Here is a 12,525-nt window from a genome sequence, read left to right on the forward strand (position 1 = left end):
ACTGCCCACCCAACATTGGATGCACTGCCTATCCTGATCCTTTAACATTACCTGCACTGCCCACCCAACATTGGATGCACTGCCCATCCTAAACACCCAACATCACATGCATTGCCCACCCAACATTGGGTGCACTACCCATCATGAACCCTCATAATTGGGTGCACTGCCCACCCAACATTGGGTGCACTGCCCATCATGAACCCTCATAATTGGGTGCACTGCCCACCCAACATTGGGTGCACTGCCTTTCCTGAACACCCAACATTACCTACTCTGAACCCCTGACATTGGGTGCCCTGCCCCCTCTGAACCCCTGACATTGGGTGCCCTGCCCACGCTGAACCCCCTGACATTGGGTGCCCTGCCCACGCTGAACCCCCTGACATTGGGTGCCCTGCCCACGCTGAACCCCCTGACATTGGGTGCCCTGCCCACGCTGAACCCCCTGACATTGGGTGCCCTGCCCACGCTGAACCCCCTGACATTGGGTGCCCTGCCCACGCTGAACCCCCTGACATTGGGTGCCCTGCCCACGCTGAACCCCCTGACATTGGGTGCCCTGCCCACGCTGAACCCCCTGACATTGGGTGCCCTGCCCACGCTGAACCCCCTGACATTGGGTGCCCTGCCCACGCTGAACCCCCTGACATTGGGTGCCCTGCCCACGCTGAACCCCCTGACATTGGGTGCCCTGCCCACGCTGAACCCCCTGACATTGGGTGCCCTGCCCACTCTGAACCCCCTGACATTGGGTGCCCTGCCCACTCTGAACCCCCTGACATTACCTGCACTGCCCTCCAGCATCGGGTGCGCTGCCCGCCCGCGAGTCCCCCAGCATCGGGTGCGCTGCCCGCCCGCGAGTCCCCCAGCATCGGGTGCGCTGCCCGCCCGCGAGTCCCCCAGCATCGGGTGCGCTGCCCGCCCGCGAGTCCCCCAGCATCGGGTGCGCTGCCCGCCCGCGAGTCCCCCAGCATCGGGTGCGCTGCCCGCCCGCGAGTCCCCCAGCTGTGTAAACATCCTCCCCTGCTTCTACAGCATCCTTTCTAATTCCAGCCACCAGAGTTAGTTGGCTTTGAATGTTCACTTGCTGCCCTGGAGGTACAGCAGGTTGTCTGTGTTGGGAGGGAGTCAGGTGGGCATATCTGGTGTTCCAGGGATGATCTATTTTCAGCATGAAGACTGCAGAATCAGATATGTGGAGTTAAGGGAATATTACACTGGTGTAAAAGTGGACTGAATAATAGTGAGCCAGCACAATCTATCCAATCCATCAGTGGATGGCATTACAGCGGAACTCTACATCTCTCTTTCAATGCAAAAATGACTGATTCCCTCTGGGACTCACTGTTCTGGTTAGGACTGTACTGTGCTGAATAGGGATCCTCCTGTTGCATTAGGAAGATGCGTGTCATCTATTCTCTTGGCTGTACCATGATGAAGAATGGCCAAATGACAAGTTTGTAGGCGGAGGGTGGGTGTATGTGTATATGTCAGGGGGGGGGGGGGGGTGTATGTATATGTCAGGGGGGTGTGTATGTGTTGCAGGCAGAGGTGTGGATTTAAAGGAGGGCGGGTAATCCAAAAGAGAAGAGGAGGAACCAACCTGCTACAGTGTGTTTTTTTATTTTTTATGTCCATTCATTAACATAAGGAAAATGAACACAACCAGGATTAACCCCTTTATGACTGCACAACACCTGTGGGTGGGCTTCAATGCCCACATGCTGTGCAGACAATTTTCTTTCAGTGACGATTGCACTCCCAGCACAGAGATGGAGCTGTGAAAGAGGAATCCCCCTGTTTATCTGATGCTTGGCTGTGCATATTGCATATACCCGCCTACACAGTGAATCCAGTGTTGTCGTCCTAAGATCCTCATCTCAGCAGCCCCCAGGTCCAATGCCAACATGTTTCTACGTGACATCATTGGAAGGCTGCCCTGGCACTTCCAGGTTAAGGCCCAGCCTCCCAATGATGTGCCACTAGGCCCTCAACATCCTCTGTTAGTGAATGGGGGTGATATGCAGGGTTCCAAATGCCTCCTGGGATATGAACATCATGTATTTCAAGAGGCATCGGTGGCACTGACATCATTCGCTTGATTGAAGGTGGTTTTATTTTTTTTACCCATCACACTTACCTAGGTGGATGCAGCATCTGTCCCTCAGTGCCTCTGCACTAATAACTGAGCGATTGAACCTTGCCGATGACTCGGTTCTCTCTGCTTAGGAAGCTGAGAGCTGCTGCCTTACAGTCAGCAGCTCTCTGCTCTGCCCCCCCCCCCCGTGCTCACTGGAGAACTGAGCTGTGGAGGAATAAGGAGTGGCTGTCTCAGGCTCTCAGTGAGTTGCTGAGACTGGCATCAGTCCAGGCACCTGGCGGATCCTGATGTTGTTGTCATGCCGCGGTGGCTGGACTGATTCCTGTGACATTTTCAGTGCTGAAAAATGAGTCACAGGAGCGCATAAAGAATTGCACTCTGGTGACCCATAGGAGAAGCCCAGCCAAACAAGCTCAGGTTGGACTTTTCTCCTTCAATGTATTTTATAGTCGTAGTAGAGCAACAGCCAATTTGTGTAATCACTAGTAGGTGTCCACTGTTTTAAGAATGTTTTGTGGAAGATAGGGGATTCCCAAAGGGTCTCTGCCACATTCATTTTCATTTGGCTCAGCAGGTGGCAAAGTCGCACTGGTAGACTATGTAAAACAGGTGAGGAGGTTTCTGGAACCGATGACCAGATCCTTCTGAGATGCTGGCCATTGTATCCAGTAGCTGTCATACACTAACAAAGGCCATTCATGTCTGCTCACTTCAGCTGAGTAATCCAGGATGACCACCAGTTTGTGGTCATTGGTGATCGGGTCTCTCTGGTTGCTTTTATTTTCAAAGATGGTGGGAAATGATCATGTGTGGAGTATTGTGATCTGGCTGTAGCAGGCCCAGTCTGTAAGCCCTCCACTGTAAGGGGCCATGCAGGCCAAGGTCCTCTGGGTTTATTTTTTGATGGAGAATGTATTGGGTCCACCAATATCTATGGTTTCCTGAAGTCCCATGTAAAGGTTTTCTCTGGGAATGATTCTTAAAAAGGTGTTCTGACCCCCTGACAAAAAATTAAGTCAACTGCTACAAATCCTGTAGCTGCTGACTTTTAATATTGGGACACTTGCCTGTCCAGGTTTCCTGCAATGTCGGCACCCCAGTCGATTTTTGAATCGGCTGTCGGGCACTGCCACTCCTATTAAGGGAAGACGTCAGTGGAGCCTTTCGCCCTCCACAGCCGGTTCCCTACTGTGCATGTGTGAAATGCACTGTGCTTTCTAATTGTCCTGGTGGAGGGGGAGAACGTCTGAGGGATGGTGCCATCTCTGGGAGTAGAGAAGGGGGACTTGTCAAAAAGCAGGTACAGTTTCCTCTCCTTAAAGGTGCAAAATGTGACACTGGAGGGAGGAGACGGATGAGCAGAAGTTTCACTTTTGAGTGGAACTCTGCTTTAAGATTCTCCAGTGTCTTGGCTATAGCTGAGTGACTGAGTGTAGTGCCTAAAGGTGGTTTTCTTTTCAAGTGGCATGTCTGCAGGAAGGAGCTCTCTTGGTCAGCTGCTTTCTACACTGGACCGAAAGTAGAACTTTTAATAGCATGTATTTCTGCTACTGCAGTTTCATCTGTCTGCTCTTGAGATTTATGGCCTTTGCTGTGGAATTCTAGAAATGTGGATCTTTTAGACCTTTTCCCACTAGAGAACTGATCCGTGTTGGCCAGTAATTTGCATCCAGAAAATTAGGTTTAGATTAAGGTACAGTTGCCTATCCCAAAGCCCCCAAAAACTTCTATGAATATATCCGTGTTGGTTAGCAATCTACATTGACCATTCCTCTTTGGGCTCGTGGTGATTTGTATTCATTACCTTTACTAGCGGTATCGTAAAGAGAGCTCAAATTGGGGGCCCCTTCATGCATTTGCATATTTCTAACTTTTTTTTTTTTCTCTCTCAAGTCATCTTCCAGGGCAGCAACTGAGATTGGGCTCCTTCCAACTGGAACGGGAAACTCGTCACCCACCATTATAAAATGTGGCACTCGCATTTGTCCCTTCGTTTTTGTTTCCACCGACAGGACATCACCTGTTTGGGGTTTCTTTTTTTTTTTTTCTCAGGAGCCTCCCTTTCCAGCATTCAAGGCACCTAGCTGCCAGACAAGCGCAGATAGGGGACCCCCGAAAACTGCGTCCTACCTCGGGATTCCAAGGTTTTCATCTCTATTGGGAGATATGCAACCATCCCCTGCTGACCGGTCGATGGCCTCTTCCCCAGCTCCTGTCACATTGACCTTACACTGGCCTGCTCTGCGGGGATCATCTATATTGAAGGAGGCCTCCAAATCTTCAACTGTTTTCTCTGGCCAGGCATACCAAGATGGTGAATGCCCACCCACACTGCATGTTCCAGTGATGCTGGGCTTACAAAATTTTGGGATCGGGACGTGTGCTGAGCTGGGAACATGGCATTACAACATCTAAGAGGGAGGCAAATGGCAAAGGGAAACATCCGATATGTACCCACCTTGCATATTGAGGGGAGCCAAGGCAGAACATTTAAAAGGGGGTGGTGCATGGCTTTTGCACAAACTCAAGTTGGACACCACCCGCCCTGCAGATGGATCCAAGGTATGCCAGAGGGTAACAGAGGTAACCTCTTCTCTTGCCAAACCAGGTGTTTCTAGGAGCTGAACGTATAGTGTTTTTTCTTCACTGGTTCCTTTTGTCATTTTGTTTTTTTGGCCAAGGCCCCAGAAGACTAGCAGTGGCTCCCATACACACCCTAAAGTATGTGCTTCATGCAATTCAAAGTTGACAGCTTGCTAGGCTAAACCTCTATCAAAAGTGCATAAACAAACTGGTGGCAAAAGAATTGCAAGGTGTTTTTAAAGGTCTAAAGTGTCTTTGGTCAAAAAATGTCGGCCACCTTTTCTTTCATTACGGAATATGGTTCAAGGTCTGCCGATGTAATGCCTATGTTAAATGCTCCCAGCCAATCGGCTATTCCCTCGTAGCTGGGAAGACCCCTCCATACAGAAAGAGGCTGAGCATTCTGAGGAACCAGAATCTGAGGACGTGGAGTCCTCAGGGGGAGGATACAAAGAAAAAAAGTTAATTTTTCTCCTCGACACAAAGGAGATGCTGAAAGCCATTACCAACACTTTAGGCATCAAAGAGGAATATTGAATTATTGCATGACAAGATGTACAGGAGCTTACAACCTAAAAGTGTACATCAATTCTTAAAGGCTATCATTTTTAAAGAGTGGGCAGAGCCACAGAAAAAGATGTTCACCCCTACCGCTATAAAGTGAAGATTTTGGCTTCTTGGTGAGGACAAAAAGATTGATGCTTCCTATTCTAAAATATTGAAAAAAATAAAATAAAAAAAATCTCTGCTTGTCCTTTGACACTGAGGCTTTAAGAGATGCAATGGATAAAGAGGGCCTTGGAAGCAGGCGTGGGGAACTTTCAACTGATCATTGTGACTTCAAACATAGCCAGCATTAAAATGCTCTGGCTGAACCAGTTTACATCTCACCTAGAGGTAGGAAAAGCCAGAGAAGAACTATTGAGAACATTAACACTGAATAAAGCTGTGACACTTATTCCAGACTCCTCAGAAGAGCCAGTATCAATTAGGGCTAGGTCCACAGCCCTAATAAACTCCTCCAGGAGATGCAACATCAAAAATCCAAGTTGTGTACAATCCCTTTCTCTGAAGTTTATTTTCTGTACCAGAATTGGGATCGGTACTGGACAGGTCTGCTGACCAAAAAAAGGGTTTATTACCAAATAACAGAAGTACTTTGTGCGCTCAATGGCAAGTACAAAAGTAGCAGAAGGAAACAGAGGTGGTCTTTCACAAAGGGTAAAAATAGAAAGGAGTTTCTGCTCAAGCCTTTCTACTGCAAAGAAATCCAATGACTTGATCTTCGTGTCCACCTTGGTCAAAAGAGATTCAGACAAATACATTCTTAAACATCAAGTTATAATTCCCTGGTGCTGCTCTCTCGCTCTCCAAAGGGATTTTGTTGGCCTTCCCAGAGAGGACGGGGAAGGTTTTACTCGCACATTTCCTAGGATAAAACCTTCAGGGAAAACTCTTATCCTACGCATCCCAAACCTCAACCCATTAAACGGGAAGGTACAAATTTTTAAATGGAATTTGATATACTTGATCTGTAATATTTGCAGCTTGGAGTTTTCATAGCAACACTAGATCTCAAAGATGCTTACCTTCATGTACCCATTCAACACAGCCATCAACAATTCCTAGGATTGGCAATAAAAGGCCCAAAGATTTCAGTTCACTTTCTGTACTCTGCCCTCCCCCTTTAACAAGAACTCTCTCAAATTTTGGCAGATGCTCTAAAGGGTTACGGGGGTTTGGTATTGTGCCTTACCTATGCGACTTCTTTCTTTTCGGCGACTGAGGAAGTAGCATGCAACCTGGAAACAATTTCAGTACCTTGGCTGGTTGGTAAATGAAGAGAAAGCATGAGTTAGACTGCCACTTAAGCTATGTAGTGGACTCTACAGAGAGGAGAAAATAAAGTAATGGATGGTGTGTTCAAAATTCCCCCTTAAGTCATGGGCTACATGAGCTGGTTTTTGAGAGACAAGATATAAAGGCAGGGATACCCATGGACACAATACACCATCAGAACAATGACGCCAGTGAATGGGAGCGTGGTTTAGAGACTAGGAAGCCCAGGGCATATGGGACAGAACCTGAACAACGGGCAGACATGTTCTGATACACCTGGCAATTCAACAACCATGGCATAGATCAACAGGCGGGAGGGTCCCTGATCTTGCTGCTTGATGGCACTAGCAGGTAATGCGTCCGGCTCGTCTGAAGAAAAGCATACTGTCTTTGCTGGCAGATTTTTCTGAGCAGAAAAGGCCTAAAACAGAATGGTCTCTAAATCAGTAGACATTAAAGGAGAAGTTATTTCTATGGATCACAGGAGTGCAGTTCATTCGGGGGTAAAAGCGCACCCGCTAGCGGCCGACTAGTGCCACGAAATTGACGGTAAAACGCTGCTAAAAATAGCGGCGCTTTACCGCCGACGCCACGCCAGTGTGAAAGGGGCCTTCGAGCTGGTGGGGGACAGATGCAGCATTCGACCATTGCTGCATTCACCTAGGTAGGTATGATTCTGAAAAAATAGCCATACGTCTTAAGTTGAATAACAGATACATAGAGGCATACTAGAGGAAGATCTTTTTTTGCATTACAACGCCAAGGTCCCTAAGGGTTTTTGCTCAACTTTTTTTTATTTTTATTTTTTCTTTAAAAAAAAAAAATCATGGCAATAGGTTTGAAAGCTTTTGCTCCAGAGGTGGCCTCTTTCATCACTTTCCTGTTTAATTCAAACCTCATACTGAAGGTCATTTTTAAAATTGGAGCATTGAAGGCAACCACCATTCTTGTAGCATTTCACTGGCCTCAAAGGGCATGGTTCACTCACCTTTAAAATCTCCTACAGCAAGGGTGAGTGACCACATCTGCATGTAAAAAAAAAATGAATCCTTTAAGGCTTGGCTATTGAGAGGATTCCTCTGAGAAGTAAAGGGTCAGATATGGTGACCGACTCCCCACTAGCCAGCAGAAAAAAGGTTACCTTGGGTATCTGAAAAGATTTCCAAAAACTTTCATTCTTGGTAGTATGAAAACAAACTGGGAAGCAAGCCTCTCTTTCCACAATCCTATAATTTTTTTGCAAGCAACAGTGGATGAAAACCTGTCAATCGGCACTCCGAAGGTACATATCTTGGCTTTATCTGAATTTCTTGACATTGAAGAATCCCTAGTAAAACCTTTAAGATTCGTAGACCGGTCTGGACTACCGCCTGCAAAAGAATTTCCGGCTTGTGACCTTATTGCTGGCATTTCTATTACCTCAGTTTGAGCCCATCGAAAGAATGTTCAATAAAATTTATTGTGCTAAAAAAATATTTTATTAGTTGCTATGTTGTTGGCATGCAGAGTAAGCAAAATTCAACGCTCTCCTACCTAGAGCTGTACTGTTCTACCTTTTATGGATAAGGTGGTCCTTAAAACTGATCCTGCTTTTCTATCTATGGTAGCCTCTGTTTTCGCAGATCCAAAGTCATCATTCAATCTTTTGACGCAAACGTTTCCAACAGTAAAGAGAAATTTTATGGATTGGAGAGGCCTCGACTTACCTGGAAAGAACTAAGGACTGGAGAAAGTCATCCGCCATGTATGTTCTGTTTTTCGGGACTAGCAAAGGCCACAGGGCCTCCAAAAGTACTATTGCAAGATGAATCAAAATCTCCATAACCCTGTCCTACAAATCCTAAAATCCTGATACTTTCCAAAGGAACCTCTGCCCAATCTCATAGGGCCTGGGCAGCGTATGCAGGAAAAGCAGGAGCAGCTGAGGGCAGCAACACAGTCCAGCTTTGAAATTGCCACATTTTCTATCGATCGTGCCAAGACCAGTCAGTTTGCAAGAAAATCCTGCAGGGGGTGGTCCCCCCCTCCTAACTATTCCTTGCTAATCAAGCACTGCCCTGGAAGATGACTTGAGAAAACTGTTGGGTACCTGGTAATTCCTTTTTCCAGGAATCTTCAGGAACAGAACGGCTTCCCAGCCCACAATAGTGCGCCTTCCATTTTTTTTATGGCTGTATTTAAATGCATATTATACAGAATCACAAAAGTGAGTACACCCCTCATTTTATCTTTTCATGTGACAACACTGAAGAAATGACACTTTGCTACAATGTAAAGTAGTGAGTGTACAGCTTGTATAATAGTGTAAATTTGCTGTCCCCTCAAAATAACTCGACACACAGCCATGGTCTAAACCGCTGCCAACAAAAGTGAGTACACCCCTAAGTGAAAAATGTCCAAAATGGGCCCAATTGGCAATTTTCCCTCCCCAGTGTCATGTGTCCTGCTAGGGTTGCAGGTGTGTTTTAAATTTGTTTTTTTCTGTCTGTCGACCAAAGAAGTTGAGTGCACGTGCTCATCGTTGTATCCAGAGGTTGTCTATGGGAAGACGTAGGAGTGCTGCCATCATTGCTGCAGATGTTGGGGGGGGGGGGGGGGGGTGTCAGCCTGTCAATGCTCAAACCATAAACTGTATCAAATTGGTCTGCATGGCTGTCGTCCCAGAAGGAAACCTCCTGGCTGGCCTGGAGACAGATGCTGGGAAGGAGGGGGGAGGGGACAGCAGCCTGTCAGAGGGAGACATTTTGACCATGGTGATCAACGCGGAGCTGCCCTGGTTATGGTCTGAATAGAGAAGGGCATACAGGGGGGGGGGGGGTTTACAGTTGAGGGCAGATTGCATAGCACAAGCACTGTGCTGTGTAATTTTGCTTTAAGGGACCAGAATCTACTTTAACCCCCCAAAAAAACACTTTAATGGCTGAGTTATTTTTGAGGGGACAGCAAATCTACACAGTTATACAAGCGGTACACTCATTACTTTACATTTTAGCAAAGTGTTATTTATTCAGCGTCGCATAAGAACATATACCTTTTTTGTTAAAAAAATAAATAAAAAAATGTGAGGGGGTGTACTCCATTTTGTGAGATATAGGGGTTGATTTTCTAAAACTAGAGTGCAAAATCTGGTGCAGCTCTGCATAGAAACCAATCGGCTTCCAGGTTTCACACTGGACTGCAGGAATGAAGTTGCGCGAGTTCAGCTGAACTCATTCGATTTCACTCCCCGCATGTCAGTCCCGATTACGGCTGCGATTTCTGCACAGATGTCAATGTAAATCGTAGTCTGAAATTGCAAAAAGTAGTACAGAAGCTACTTTTTGAAATTGGTGCAGCGCCACAGATGCGGCCTTGCACAGATTATGATTGTGCAATTTTGTCGCCGATTTAACATGTCAAAACGCACCAGTGTGAACCAGGGCTTATTGTCAAAGCTTAAAGGGGTTGTAAACCCTCGTGTTTTTTCACCTTCATGCATCCTGCGCCACTCAGCAGCTTCTCGGGTCTTCATTGGACAGATTGATAGCAGTGCAGCCATTGGCTCCTGCTGCTGTCAATCAAAAGCAATGACACGGCCGCTGGGGGGCGGGGCCGAGTCGTACACTCATCGGCTATGTCAGTGCAGGACTGAAGGTGGGAGAGGATTGGTCATGGGGAGGGATTCAGAAACGAGTGGCCATCATCCATCCTGCAGCTTACTGGGAGAGAGAAGGAAGGGCCGGGGGAGCAGAAAGAAGTTTGTGCGAGGCAGCAGCTGAATTTCAGTGCCCAGGGCTGTGCTGCTTCTCGCCGTGTCAGCTTTAGCTGAGCGAGGTACGTATGGGAGCCACGCCGCTATGCGAATTGGCATAATAATCGGCCAATGACTATTTCCTAAAAAAAAAAAGGCCCAAATATTGGCTGATATATCGGTCGACCTGTAGTCTGTACTGGCCTAGCTGTAAACCACCCCCCCCCCCTGCATAATCGTGTTATAGCCAGTGGAGAAGCAAAAATAAATAGATATAGAGTATCAAGTGACAGCCGTGTCCAGCAGAAGTCTCAACTTTTACATATCTACACAAGGAAGAAAGATTTATGTGAAATGAATGGTCAGACGATATATTTAATGTGTACAAGTTCACCCTTCAAACACTGTACAACCTCCCCCGGTCCCTGCTGCACTTACTACTGTGGGGTTCTGGGGATGTGAAACCAGTATTCTTCTGGGATGGATCAGAGCAATTGCACGTGACACTTTCACCAGTCAGAATTGCCCTGACCCATGCCGCTATTCCTTTAAAGGGCAAAAACTAGCACTTTTCAAATCCCTGACCCCTGCATTGGCTGCATGAGCAGTAGAAGCTAGTCATCCAGATTGCAGCGGGTGGGTGTACAGTGTTTGGTTCACCTGTGGTGTGGGTGTGGTTTTTTTTTTGTATTTATTTTTTGTGAATATTGCAGTTGTCAAGCCATTCACTTCCATAAGAATCTTCCAAAAAGATGTGTTTTATGCACCTTTAACTGCAAAAGACTCTTGTGTACAGTGTGGATTTGATTTAAATCGCTAGTAAAAAGGCTTGGGTGGGGGGATCATAATTTTTAAAGAGCAACTGTCATCTCTGTCCTGCAGCAGCTCCTCCTCTGACCCTGTTGACTCACCGACAGTCCCATTCACTTTAATGGGACGGCTGGTGATGCTGCAGTAACTTAACAAGGTGAGGGACGTGGCGGAAGCAGGTGATCGTATGCACGCTAACAGGCGCTGCCATGATGGATCTGAAATGACAGGTGCTCGTTAAATGTAAGGACTTATTCTTGCTGGTATTTAGAATCTTTCATATTTGCAAGCAAAATGAAGGTTTCCTATTTGAAATAAGCTGTCAGGTTAGTAAAACGGCGATGTCGGAAACCAATTCAATCATACAGTTTGTAGTGTACATAGATTTGCCAAAAACAGTGGGATAAAGGAATATTCCTGAATTTTGGTGGTTACTGTGAAATTGTGTAAATGCATCAATGCAGTGCATGTTCTCAGCTTGTAGAGCTTGGGTTCATTGAATGATTACCAAAATGTAACTATTGCAGAATATACAGCTTCATGTTGCATAACTAAACTCCATTTCATGCTGAAGAAACTAAATTTATTAATGTATTTTAAATGAATCTATTTTTAGATTTTTTTTTTCTCAAAGCCTTTTTATTTTTAAAATAAAATTTGATAAACCTGTGTTTAAATATTTTTTTTTTTTTTTTTTAATCATTGCTTTATATCCTTCCTGCTTGTGTAGACATTAAAAAGCTGACACAGCCATCTTTTAAAATGATTATAACAAGTCTGTTATATAAAAACAAAAAAAGCTTACCTACCTGCTCTGTGCAATGGAGTTGCACAGAGCGGCCCTGATTCTCCTCTTCTCGGGTACCCTGTCAACACACCTCTTCTCTGCTGCCATAGGAAGGCATGCTCTCTTACTGGCTTTTAATGACGGCAGTGGGAGGCAATGGCTCTGGATTTTTCAGCAAAGCCTGTGAGCAAGGAGCACCACTACAGATGGGCACAGCGTTTGATCTAGTGAGGGCTTAGGTAAGCATAAGGGGGTGAGGTGCGATACTGTTGCCTAAACATTTTTAACTTTAATGTAGTGGATGTAAACCGGGGGGGAATAAAAATGAAGACTTCTACCCAGTACAGTAGAGGATGTCAAGTCATCTGTGCCCAGTCTTACCACAGAGTTAATCCAGCTCTGAGCAATCCTGCTTTTTTTTTTTTTTCCTAGGCTAAAAACCAACACGCAGATAAATGTCGCCACTTCCCCCACTGCTGTGATTGACAGCTCATTTCCTTTTCGCATGACAGCAGAGGGAGAGCGTCTGGCTGTCAAAGCTGCCCTGAGTAGATATATGCGCACAATGGTGGGGGCCGCCAGCTCACTCTGCTTTTTGCTGTGCGTGCAGTAAGGACTGATCTGTGCATTATTTTCATTGACGCTACCTGGTAATAGGGGGGCGGGGGGTGG

At 46.3% G+C, this 12,525-nt stretch overlaps 1 protein-coding gene across 1 annotated transcript in view; it reads left to right on the forward strand.

The window, feature by feature from the left end:
- The window catches only part of UBE2I (ubiquitin conjugating enzyme E2 I), a 37,421-nt gene that overhangs the window by 1,149 nt on the left and 23,747 nt on the right, over positions 1–12,525 (forward strand). The window lies entirely within an intron of this gene.

The sequence above is a fragment of the Rana temporaria genome, chromosome 6 (assembly GCF_905171775.1).
Source record: "Rana temporaria chromosome 6, aRanTem1.1, whole genome shotgun sequence".
Lineage (NCBI taxonomy): Eukaryota > Metazoa > Chordata > Amphibia > Anura > Ranidae > Rana > Rana temporaria.